At 47.3% G+C, this 12,088-nt stretch overlaps 1 long non-coding RNA gene across 2 annotated transcripts in view; it reads right to left on the bottom strand.

The window, feature by feature from the left end:
• LOC108515570 (uncharacterized) overlaps window positions 1-8,864 on the bottom strand; it is a 25,113-nt gene extending 16,249 nt beyond the window's left edge. Inside the window, exons 1-3 of one of the 2 annotated variants that reach the window (XR_001881562.1) lie at window positions 8,342-8,864; window positions 3,214-3,323; window positions 391-545 (exon numbers count right to left, since the gene is read on the bottom strand). This is a non-coding gene — a long non-coding RNA (uncharacterized LOC108515570). The remainder of the gene's footprint in view (window positions 1-390; window positions 546-3,213; window positions 3,324-8,341) is intronic. The other variant, XR_001881563.1, reaches the window with a different exon arrangement.
• Window positions 8,865-12,088: the final 3,224 nt, after the last annotated feature.

The raw sequence follows: 12,088 nt of genomic DNA, 5'->3' as shown, positions 1-12,088 counted from the left end.
AGAGAGAGAGAGAGAGAGAGAGAGAGAAGCCAAGTAGAAGAGAGTTGGCAATACCTAACCAAGAACTGGAGATCAAGGGGTACTGACCACTCTTGTACGTTGTTTTGCTCTAAGCTTTCTAGCACATTAGGCAAAACTGGGTAAAATAGATTTTGTGTTTTCATTGTCAGGTAAAAAACAGCTAAGTATACTTTTCATGAAAGCCACCTTTTCCTCAACATAAATTATGACATAATTATTTGCAGAGAGTGATGAAAATAACAGATCACAGCAGCTGTTTTGAAGATTCTGAATCCTGTGTTGTTCAGCCTCACATTAGCAGAGATCCTTCACATTGAGGGGTTTTGGGAGGGCTCATGAGAGGGGCTGTGCCAGCTGGTCCAGGAGTACCTTCTCTCCATTGAGAATGGGGTTCGGACGCCTTCCTGGGTGGGAAGGTGGTTAGTGCACCTGTGGACAGGCAGCCGGGTTTAGTTTGCGGATTGTTCTGTCCCGAGCATCTCCTGATCCCAGGCTTGCTTGCGTGTTGGCCTGAGGCATTTCATCTGGTAGAAGAGGAGGGAATTTGGACTTTGTTACTTAGCTTCTAAAATGGAAGCCTACAGACATCACGTGCCATTTAATTTCATTACATTTGATCTAATTCAGTTCAACTCCATATTGTTCAATTTCAACCAGTTCAGCTGAGGGCTGCAAGCACCTCCTGTGCCCTGGGCAATACAGGGGATATGGTTGGGTCAGGCTCGGTGCTGCCCTCAAGGGTGTGGCTTGCTGGCTTGGGAAGCAGATGTGTGCCCCACTGCCTCCACAGAGAGCCAGGGGAAGTGCTGTGGGGGCAGCCAAGAGGAAGCAACAACTCTGTGGAAATGTTCTTTTATTTATAGCGATAAAGGTACCCGTCTGTGTAATGATCTCTTTTCTGTTATATATGATTCTGGAGTTTCCAATTATGCTGTAGTTTAGAAAATATTTTTCCTGAGGGTTAATGTTTACATTTACAAATATGTACAGCTTAACAGTTTAAATGGAAATTTTAATATATTCTATGAATTGTTGCTTCATTTGCATATTTTATCAATTCACCATCATTCTGGGTTGTATATAGTGCAGTAATTAGAAATTGAATTAAAAAGGACTGTGCATTTTTAATTTTCACTTCAGAATGTAAAATGCTAGTTGTTTAACGTCTGCCTTATCAATGTCATGTTGTATAGATATGTGAGTAGAGGCCAGGACATTCCTGGAGACCTGAACCCCAGAGAGATGATAAGCATGGATAGGACGGTGAGTCAACTTACACTGAAGGGAATGTGGCAGTTGTGAAGGTGATAGGCAGCTGTGACTTGCTGCTCACTGCTGTGTTTCCTTGGTGTTCTCATTAGCATCACTGTTCTCCTTGTCTTGGCCCAGACCCAGAATTGCAGGCTTAACAAGCCAAATAGCTAAGCAGTGAGAAGGCTTTGCTAAAAGCATGAATGCTGCATATAGGTAGTCAGTTTCATTTGCCCTGAACGTGCACTAAGGACCCAGTCTGTTCTGTCTACAGCAGATGATCCACTCAGACAAATGCCTAAGGGACTGCGTGTAAGAGCTAATCACACAGTGGCCCTCCCTTCCCACCTCCTTTGTGTCATTATAGTCCTTATGGCAGACAGGACTGGCTGCAGGTGGCATTCACACACACTGACAGTCCCTTATGATGGAGTCAGTTGGCTTTGCAGTGTGACATTGAGAGGGTGCTGGCATGTCCTGACCATAGAGCTCCACTGTGGACTATCTCAGGATGTCTCTTCCAATCTCCTATAGCTTTTTAACTGTCTTCCTGAAAGAACTCAGGTATTGCCTGACAAGGGGGTGCTCGTCAGCAGCAGCTGCCCTCACCAGCTGCATCTCCTGAGCCTGGAAGTGTGCCTGGCACTTGCAAGCTGCTCAGTGTATCAGTCAGGAGAGCCTGTGTATGCTACAGTAACAAGCAAGCCCCAGCTCTCAGGGGTGTATCTCTTATTCATTTGTATGTCTCTTTATGGTGGGCAGGAGCTCTGGGACATCCTCTGTCACCAGGCAAGAGGAAGAGGAAATGGTTTATGTGCATTCATTCTGAAAGGTATCTGTCTAGAAGAAACACAAGTTACTTCTGCTCATATTTCATTGGTCAAAGCAAGTCATGTGGCCACGTCTAACTTCAGAGAGGTAGGAAGTACAAGTCTACATTTCCCGAGGGGGCGAATTGGATGCATTAGTGAGCAGCATTTATCTCTCACACACTCCATGTGTTTATCAAGCTGCACTAGAGGTGTGAAATGATGTTTGCCGATAATGATGCTGGTACCTCCCTGTTCTTCCTCTAAGGGAAGATATTGATATTTAGTTAGGTGAAGGTCTCTGGATGTAAAAGTAGAAGTTTCTAAAAATCTAGAAGTCTTAAAAACCTCAGAGATTGTCCAACCCCATTTAATATTAGCAACAAGACCAAGTGATTTGCCAAGTGCCTTTCATTCTGTTGATGCTAAACCTGGGGCTTGTGTCTTGGCCTGCCAACTCACCCACTAGAGTTCTTGCCACTTTCCTCTTGTACCTGTAAGAAGATGATGTAGGTCTTACTGCAAAGACCATTTCCAAACACTCTCTGGTTCCTGAGGCTCCCTGGAGTAGCCAAGCACTCATTACTATCCACTGTAGCATGGCAGTGCTTGGGGTCTGCCTATTCAGCCTCTAGATGATGAGGATTACAGATAATAATTTACCCAAAGTGCTTTGGATAGTGCCTGGAACAGTCAGTGTGTAATAACTGTTTTTTTTTTTTTTTTTTTTTTTTTTTTGAGTTGGGTGCAGGGTCTCACTTTGTTACCGAGGCTGGAGTGAAGTGGTGTGATCATGGTTCACTGTAGCATCAAACTCCCCAGCAGGAAGTAATCTTCCTGCTTCAGCCTCCTGAGTAGCTGGGACTGCAGGCACGCACCACTATGCCTAGCTAATTTTTGTATATTTTGTAGAGATGGTGTCTCATTATGTTGCTTAGGCTGGTCTTAAACTCCTGGCCTCAAGCAGTCCTCCTGACTCAGGCCCACAAAGTGCTGGGATTACAAGTGTGAGCCACTGTGCCTGGCCTATAACTACTGATTTATTATTATTCTGTGTGATTGTTGTTGTCACTATAATTGAATTCTGTAGTGATGTCCCTTCTGGCCTGGCACAGGATGGCAGAGGGCTTACAGTTTTCTCCAGGCAGTGCTCCCAGCTCAGGGTTCAGCCACCAGACAAGTCATTGGTTATCTCTTGCCATGTTTGGATTTTGGCCTCCCATGTTCTCCAACAAGGGCACCCTTGAGAAGAGGGGAGAGGAAAAGAAGGAAGGGGAGGGGTGGGGAGAAGAGAAGGTGCAGTGAGCATGAGAAACAAGCACTGAGAGGCAGGATGGGTGATATGGTTTGGCTGTGTCTCCACCCAAATGTCACTTAGAATTGTAATCCCCACCTGTCAAGGGTGGGACCAGGTGGAGGTGATTGGATCATGGGGGCAGTTTCCCCCATGCTTTTCTCATCCTAGTGATGAGTCTCGGAGATCTGATGGTTTTATGAGCGTCTGGCATTTCCTCACTTGCACTTCTCCTTCCTGCCGCCCTGGGAAGAAGATACTTTTCTTCCCCTTCGCCTTCTGCCATGATTGTAAGTTTCCTGAGGTCTCCCCAGCCATGTGGAAATGTGAGTCAATTAAACCTCTTTCCTTCATAAATTACCCAGTCTCAGGTGTGTCTTTATAGTAGCGTGAAATGAACTAATACAATAAGCATCTGGAGGGGATATTGGTGGAGGAGACAGGAGCTGAAGGAAGATACCACAGGTCTTGGGGCCAAAGACAAGGAGTGGCTCAGGAGCTCCAGGTCTGAGGGCAAGGCAGGGAGCAAGAAGGAGACAATACAGAGGTGCTGAGGCATTAGGGGTGTTGATTGAGGAGTGGCAGGCATCTCCTCGCAGAACATGCTCAGGCTGGGGGGTTTCAGTAAGTGTCCAAGCCCCCCGGCCCGGTCTTTCCCTTCCAGGCAGGTGCTGTCCTGCCTCCTGCCATCTGGACTGGCCTTGTCCAGAGCGTTGCCTCTCCCTCTGGCTCTGATCTCCCTGCAAAGGGGCTCCCACTAAAGAGAAATGACACAATTTACAGAGGGAATGCTGGCCTCTAGCCAGCCATGGAGGGCTATGCAGGGAGTAACGAGATGCTCTGATAATAAGAACAGCCAAGGTTTATGGAGCGCCAGGTCCAGGAGTCGGCTCAGTGTGTTTTTGCTTCTTTATGTCTTAATTATTTGGGTTTGTAATCATCATCATCGTGATAATGGAGATGTCAATAACAGCAATAACAGCTATCAACGAGTGAGCTCTTATTACTGTGTATTTTATGTCTATTATTTGTTTCCATAGCAATGGTTTCCGGTAAGGGGATTTTCAAAAGGGGACAGTGAGGCTCAGGAATGTAAACCAGTTGCCTGAGCTCCCATGTCTGGTAAATAGCAACACAGACCATGGCTCAAAATGTATCTCTCTGACTTCAAAGCCCTATGCCAGGGCTTTAAAGATAACTCAGGATTATGCTCTTTGCAAACAAAGGAAATTGGAACTCAGGGAGGTCCAATTTCAGTTTCTAGAACATCCACACCTCTTTGGAATGAAGGTGCACTTGGATTAGGGTCCTCTGAGCCCTGGTTAGCACTTTTCCTCCTCATGTGCCCTGCTGCCCCCACAGATGCAGGACAGTCCTTTCTATGGGGTAGGGGCCTAGGTGAGAACACTGCTGCTTCCTGGTCCTTTCTGTCTGTAGCCAAGCTAAGTTTCATTAATGCAAGGGCACCCAGATGGTGGGAAATTCTCAAAAGAGCAGCTTTTGGAGTCCCTGCAGAAGGGGAAGGAAGATGCATGTCCTCTTATTTCTGGCCGTGCAACGGGCTTGGCCTTGGTAATAGAAACTGTGGTCTGGTGTGTTTCTTGCTGCCTTTGCTTGTTTAGAAACCGCCACTTGCAGACACTGCCCACCCTCACAGGGTATGGGTCAATGGTCAGCTTTGTGGTTGGCGAGTGTCTACCTTGTGCCTGGCTGATGCCCACACCCTGAGAGATAGGACTATTATTCTCTCTTGTAGAAAAAGATGAATTTAGGATATTTGAGTAACTTCTCCAAGGCTTCACTGCTAATTCAGTTGCTCAGTCAAGATTTGAATCAGGTGTGTGTGACTCCAGACTGGAAATATTTGGTTTATGAGGACTGCTACTTTACTACGCAGGTGTACTTCCAGAAGAAAGGGAAAGACAAAGGTATTTAAGCATTGTTTTTTAAAAAGGTAGTATTTCTATTTTCCTCCTCCTCCCCGCCTTCAGTATATTCCTACAAAAGGTTGATGGAAGGAAAATTGACATAAATCATAAAATCCCAAATGAGATTTGGGAACTTTGTGGTTTTGACTTGCCTATACTGATCTTTCCAGGAATGCAGATCATCAAAGTTTGGCTTTTTCTTTCTGTTTATTGACTTGTCTATCCAAGTGCTTATCTATCTGTGTTCCGTAATGTGGAAAGCGGCCACAGCGCCTAAGACTGGCCTTGAAACCTCTGGCCATGTCATACGTGTATTGGTTTTGGATTGTTCTTAAATGGATCATCTGGTACCATGGAGGACTTTACCTTTCTCTGACATTCTCAATTGCTCTGAGTTAAAAAATAAAAAGTTGTATGAAGGAATGTTCAGTGTCCAAGAAAGACATTGGATGAAGTGGGAGTGAAGGGTGAAGAGCAGCATTTTAAAGAGAAAAACTCACACAATTTAGGACAGGCGAACACGGTGGAAGCAGCCTGGTGTTCCCACGCCCACCCTGCTCCCTATTACAGAACACCAGGCTAGAGCCACATCTTGTAGTGTCAGTTTCAGACTTCTATCACGTTTTCAAGTGGGGCCAACTTATTGACATTTTGTCCCCACAGCTCTGGCCAAAGCACTCCTGAGCCGAGGCTCGGCACTGCCAGGCAGCCCTCACTGTCAGACCAGCGGAGGCCACGTGGGCTGTGAACGCAGCCTTGGTATAGATGCAGCGGGGCCACGGGCCTCTTCCTCTGGTTTAAATGTTTATCCAAGAAAGAAAAACGTAGCCTGAGATTTCACTCTGTGTGGCTGCCAGACACTTGTTTCTTTTCCAACTGGCTTCCCCATTGAGGGACTTTTCCCTGAAGGTCCTGGCGGTTTGGGCTTAGATTACAGGGAGCATGGCTGTCTTTTTTAAGCAGGCCATGAGGGGAAGGGGGAAGACAGGGGAGGACACTGGGATGGTGTGTGTGTGAATGCGTGTGCTGTGTGGATGTGTGTGCTGTGTGGATGTGTGTTGTGTGTTATGTGTGTATGTGGTGTGTGAATGCATGTATGTTTGTGTTGTGTGAATGTGTGTTTTGTGTGTGTGTTGTGGTATGTGTAGTGTGTGATATTAGTTGTGTGTAGTGTTGAATGTGTGTTGTGCATGTGTGTGATGTTGTTGTGTGATGTGTGCATGTGTGAATGTGGTGTGTGCATGTGTGGTGTGTAAATGTGGTATGTGGAATGTGGGTTGGTATGTGTGGGTGTGTGGTGTATTGGTGTTTTGTAGCATGTGTGGGCACTGTTTTGTATGTGTTGTGAATGTTGTGTTGTTATGTGGTGTGAAAATGGTGTAATGTGAATGGGAGTGCAGTGCGCATGGTGTGTATTGTGTGTGTGGTTGTAAATGTGTGAATTGGTGTGTGTATTGTGCGTGTTTGTGTGTGCAGTGTGTTATGGCTTTTGTGCATGGTGTGTGTGGTGTGTGCTGTGTGTGTTGTGAATGTGTGGTGACTGTGTTGTGTGTGGGCTGTAGCATGTGTGTTTGGTGTGCAGTGTTGACTGTGGCAATGTTGTGTGTGGTGTTTTGCAATGTTGTGTGGTAATGTTGGTTATGTGGTGCATGTGGACTGTGGCATAGTTGTGTGTGATGTTTGCAGTGTGTGGTACAATGTAAGTGTGTGTGTTGGTGGTGCTGTGTGCTGTTGCGTGTTGTGTGTGGTGTTGCATGTGTGTGGTACATGTAAGTGTTGTTTGTGTGTTTGTGACTGTTGTCTCTTGCCACACAAGAGTGAATCGTCAAGGCTACGTTTTTCTTTTCTGGATAAAATTTAAACCAGGGGAAGAGGCAGGTGGCTGCTGCATTCTATACTGGGTTGCTCCACAGCCTGCGCGACCTTTTCGCTGGTCGACAGTGAGGGATGCCGGGCAGTGCGAGCTCGGGCTCAGGAGTGCTTTGGCCAGAGCTGTGTGGACAATGTCAATAAGTTGACATTGGTATGTGTGTGTTGTGTCGTGCTGTGTGTTGGATGTGCAGTGTGTGGTGTGTATGTGTGTGTTGTGTATGTGACTGTGAGTGTGTGTGTTGTGTGTGGTGTGTGCGTGTGTGTGCCTGTGTGCTTGGAACCTTAATCCTAAGTCCAAATGCTGATGGCACCTCTGGGAGGTGATTAGGGTTAGATGAGGTCATCAGGGCGGGTCGCAGTGGGGCTGGCAGCTTTGTGGGAAGAGGAAGAGAGACCTCAGGGCAACACCCCACCCTTTGCCATGTGATGCCCTCAGCCAAGTCATGGTGCTGAGGGGAGGCCCTCATCTGATGCACCCCCAACCATGGAATTCCAGCCTCCAGAACTGTCAGATGTAATTTTTTTCTTTATAAATTGTCCAATTTCAGGTATTCAGTTATTACAACAGAAAGCTGACTCTGATGGGGGCTCTGCGGCAATGCAGAGCTGGTCCCAGAGGCAAGATGGACAGAGCTTGTGCAGCTCTGGGCATCCCTGTGGGCACCTCTGGGCCAAGCCCAGCTGCACCTTCACCCTCCTGATTTCCCACAGTGGGCAGGAGGGTGGTGGAGCCCACAGTCTGGGGCAGGAGAGTCTCTCAGATTCCTGGGGAGGAGCACGGAGCCCAAACGAGGACAGACAGAAGCTGCTTATCTCCAGCTTGGGTAAGAACAAAAGAGCTGGCCATTGTCACTTGCATTTTTGCAGAGACTCAGGCAGGCTGGGCGTGGGAGCTTCCCAGTGGAAGGGAAGGCACTGGGTGAGCCCCAGTGGGGGCTGCTGGCTTGGAAGCTGGGGCAGCAACTAGAACCGGGGCATCCCGTGTGAGTTTAAGGGGAGCACGTTTGTCTTTCTCAGTTTGTCCTCAGTGGGACGTCAGGGCAGGAGTCGGGGCAGCTGTGAGTTATTAACCAAGTCTTGGGCATCTGGGACTGACTCTTATGGGTTGCTTGATTCCTAGATTGGGGCGAGAGGTAGCGGCCTGGCTTCCCACAGGTGTGACTTACCGAGGGCAGGCCAGTGTCCAGCCTGGCTGCTGCAGGTGACGTGTTGGCTTTCTGGGCTGGCTGCTGCAGGTCGTGGGCCACAGTTCCATTTGTACAGATGGTCACACCATTGTCTCTTTGTATATCCAGCGTCTCAGACCACATTCTGGCTCCAGCCCTTCCTAATGTGAGACCTTGGACACGTCCCCTGACTGTCCTGTGCCCGTCTTCTCAGCAGTGAAGGGAGCAGTGACCATGCACACCACTGAGGACAGCCGTGGGGATGAAACATGGCAGGCCAAGGTACACCTCGGTGTACCAAAGTACCAAAGTACTTAGGTGTACCAAAGTAATTCAGAAAAGGCCAGCTGTCCCTCCACGGGCCTTCACTCCATGCTACCTTGGCTGGAAGGTGGCCAACGTTTGATTTGAGGCTAGGGCTTCTTCTCCAAACACATGGAATTAATCTTTGAATCACACATTTGGCAGCTCCAAGCATCCCCTTTAAGATGGTCTGCTGCCAGTCTCCTCTGCTGTCTGCTGCCTGGACTCTGGGATGCTTTGTGAGGCAGTTGTGGGGTGGAGCAAATAATAAAGGTTTTGGAATCTGAAGATTGGAATTAGAATCTTAGGTCAGTAATTTGCTGCCTTGGTAACCTCCATCAAATTGCACCCCGCTGAGGATGAGTCTCGTCATCTTTATGAAGGGGATGTGGTATTGGCACCCCTGGCTTGGGTGACGTGTGAGGCAGCTACACGGTGCTGGGTGTGGTGTCCATCTCTCCCTCTATCATGATCTGTTCTCTCTCTTTTTTTTTCTTATTTTCTTTCCCTTTTCTGTGAAAGTTACCCCGTCCCATTTAGCTTTGTGAATGACCTGTGCTTCCCAGCATTCTTTACTTACAAAACAGTTGGGATTGCTTTTCTTGAGAAGCTGTTTTGTAAAGAAGTTTGCTAGATATCTGTCTACATGGACACAGATGGATTGATATCGTATCTTGTTTCTTCTTTTGGAAAGGAGGCAAAGAGCCTCCTGTCATCTTGCAGGTAGGTGGGCAGCCCGAGATCTAAACTTCCCGTGGGAAATCTCCACGTGGAAAAGCCCCACTCAGAATCCCAGGCAGCAAGGGTAGGTTAGGACTTACCATGGCGTTCCAAGCTCCATGGCCATGGGTGGGTTGCTCTTGGTCACCAGGGGGCAGGAGCATTGATGGTAAGAGCTGCTCTTCTTAAACCTATCGACAGAAATTATAATCAAGGATGCACTACTGGCTGTTTTGGATCTACTTTTGCAAAGTTGGAGTCCAAGAGAGTCCCCGAGAGCCACCAGGATGACATATGGTCTCTGTAAACTTCCCATGATGAGGCACTTCATGAACCATCACAGTGAGGAAGGCCCAAGTCACAGCACCCCAGCATGAACCCAGCAAACGCCACACTGCTCCATTCACCAGTGAGGAAGGCCCAAGTCACAGCACCCCAGCATGAACCCAGCAAACACCACACTGCTCCATTCACCAGTGAGGAAGGCCCAAGTCACAGCACCCCAGCATGAACCCAGCAAACACCACACCGCTCCATTCACCACACAGAACCAGAAGTTGACTGCCGACGGCCATCTGAGAGGCTGCCACAGTCTGTCCAACACTTTTCAATCAGGAAACACACTCTGAGCTGCCTTCTGTGGCTGGGTAGGTGCGGAGTTCCAGAGATTAAAAGACAAGTATGTGTTAACGTTCTGGAGGTTGTAGCATGCTCACAGTTAAATGGATTTCATTTCAGAATATTACTTATCCCAGATTGCACATGGCATGTGTGTATTACATAGACAGAAAGACAGATTAACATTTGTGGAAACAAAACATTGTCTGCATTATCAGGTTGTCGTAAATTCTTAAAATTTTGCGTGGCCTCAGCATCTGTTTTGAATACAAGTTTAACTTTCGCAGACCAGAAGTAAGGCTCGGTCATTCTCGACACAGTTTCGAGTTGTACACCACACCAAAGCTGGTGGCCCCAGATTCAGAATTCAGAGGCATTTCCCACCCAGCCAATGGCGCTTCTGCTTTCCTGCCCAGGCTTCCTGTTTAGAGAAAGTCTCACTCTGTCACCCAGGCTGGAGTGCAGGCATGAGATCTTGGCTCACTGTACCCTCTGTTTCCCAGGCTCAAGTGATCCTTTCACCTCAGACTCCCCAGTAGCTGGGACTGCAGATACGCACCACCACACCCAGGTTTTTTTAAAAATTGTATTTATTTTGTAGAGATGGGGTTTTGCCATGTTGCCCAGGCTGGTCTCAAACTTCTGGACTCAAGTGATCTGACCTCCTCAGGCTCCCAAAGTGCTGGGATTACAGGTGTGAGCCACTGCACCCAGCGCAGTCTTCCTTTAAATGGACCATTCATACCTTTGCCAAAGAACTTAAAGTATGTAAACTATTCCCACACCCTATTCCCTTACACACACACCCACACACAGCCACACCCACCCACATATATATATATATGTAAACATACTGTTAGTTCCCACTCACTCTCTCTGCCTGACTCTCATCCCATTGCACGTGTCCCGGAGGTGGAGGACTGCCCTCCAATTTCTTATGCCCTCCCGCCTGCATCTGTAAGTAATAAATCTTTGAGCTAGTTTCCTGTTGTGTGGATTGATTTCATGTTTTCCAACTGAAGAACCAGGCACTGCCTCAGGCTGGGTTTTGCCTGGGATGCCAGGGAGGCAGTTAGTGGGGACAGAAGGTTGGACTTCTAGCACCACAGCAATGGTCAGACAGGCATAAACTGAGCACAGGTCAGACAAGAGCCACAGGGGTGTCTGCCAGTATAAACACGTTTCCCGTGTGAGGGACTCCCTGGTTGTGAGTTGAACAATGAGGCATGAGGCCATCCACAGGTAAAAGAGGCATTCCACGAAAGGTGCTCTGTAAATGCTGACACCCAGCTCCCCCTTCATCTCCCATTAGGGCAGGGTTGCCAGCCACTCTGGAATGAGAACCTCAATTTAGCTGGGGCTCTGAAAACACAGGTACACTCTGGTGACTTGCCAGCAGACAGTGTTTACATAGCAAGTGCCATATTCATGGGACTGAAATCACAGCTGGAATTCAGGGAGTGACTCCCTGTCCATGTGTGGCGCTGAAATCACAGCTGTAGTTCAGGGAGTAATTTCCTGTCCATGAGTGGCACTGAAATCACAGCTGGAGTTCGTGGAGTGACTCCCTGTTCATGGGTGGCGCTGAAATCACAGCTGGAATTCATGGAGTGACTCCCTGTCCATGGGTGGCCTGGGCAGTGAATCTTCAGCTGTGCCCCATGCCCTATATATTGTTATTACATTCATCCTTGGAAGCCACTTCAAAAACATTTCTAAACAAGGCAGATAATTGGTTGCAAGCCATCTGTTGTATGTAAACCAGTAAATGAGAGATGTGTACATCTTCTTCAGTTTATTATTTTGAAAATTTTAAAACCACCTTTCCAGTAAAAATATTCCAAAGACTTAAAGGAACAGTGATAGTCATGCTACTGCAGAAGAACAGCAGATATTAGACTGAAGTGTGGCCTGTGACCTCTGAGAGTCTGCAGTTGGAAACAACTTCCCTGGAAAGTTATGTCCAGTGTAGACTGGATATATTCAGTCTTCTTTTGGAAGAAAACAAAATTTCCAAAAAAAGAAATGTTTTAAAATAAAAGTAACCAGTGTCATACCTTTTGTAAATTTTTTTTTTACATTTACATTTTATCTGGATATTTCTTT

The sequence above is a fragment of the Rhinopithecus bieti genome, unplaced genomic scaffold (genome assembly GCF_001698545.2).
Source record: "Rhinopithecus bieti isolate Rb0 unplaced genomic scaffold, ASM169854v2 scaffold_33937, whole genome shotgun sequence".
NCBI lineage: Eukaryota > Metazoa > Chordata > Mammalia > Primates > Cercopithecidae > Rhinopithecus > Rhinopithecus bieti.
The sequence above is the reverse complement of the archived record's forward strand: the minus strand, read 5'-3'. Positions and strand labels throughout refer to the sequence as shown.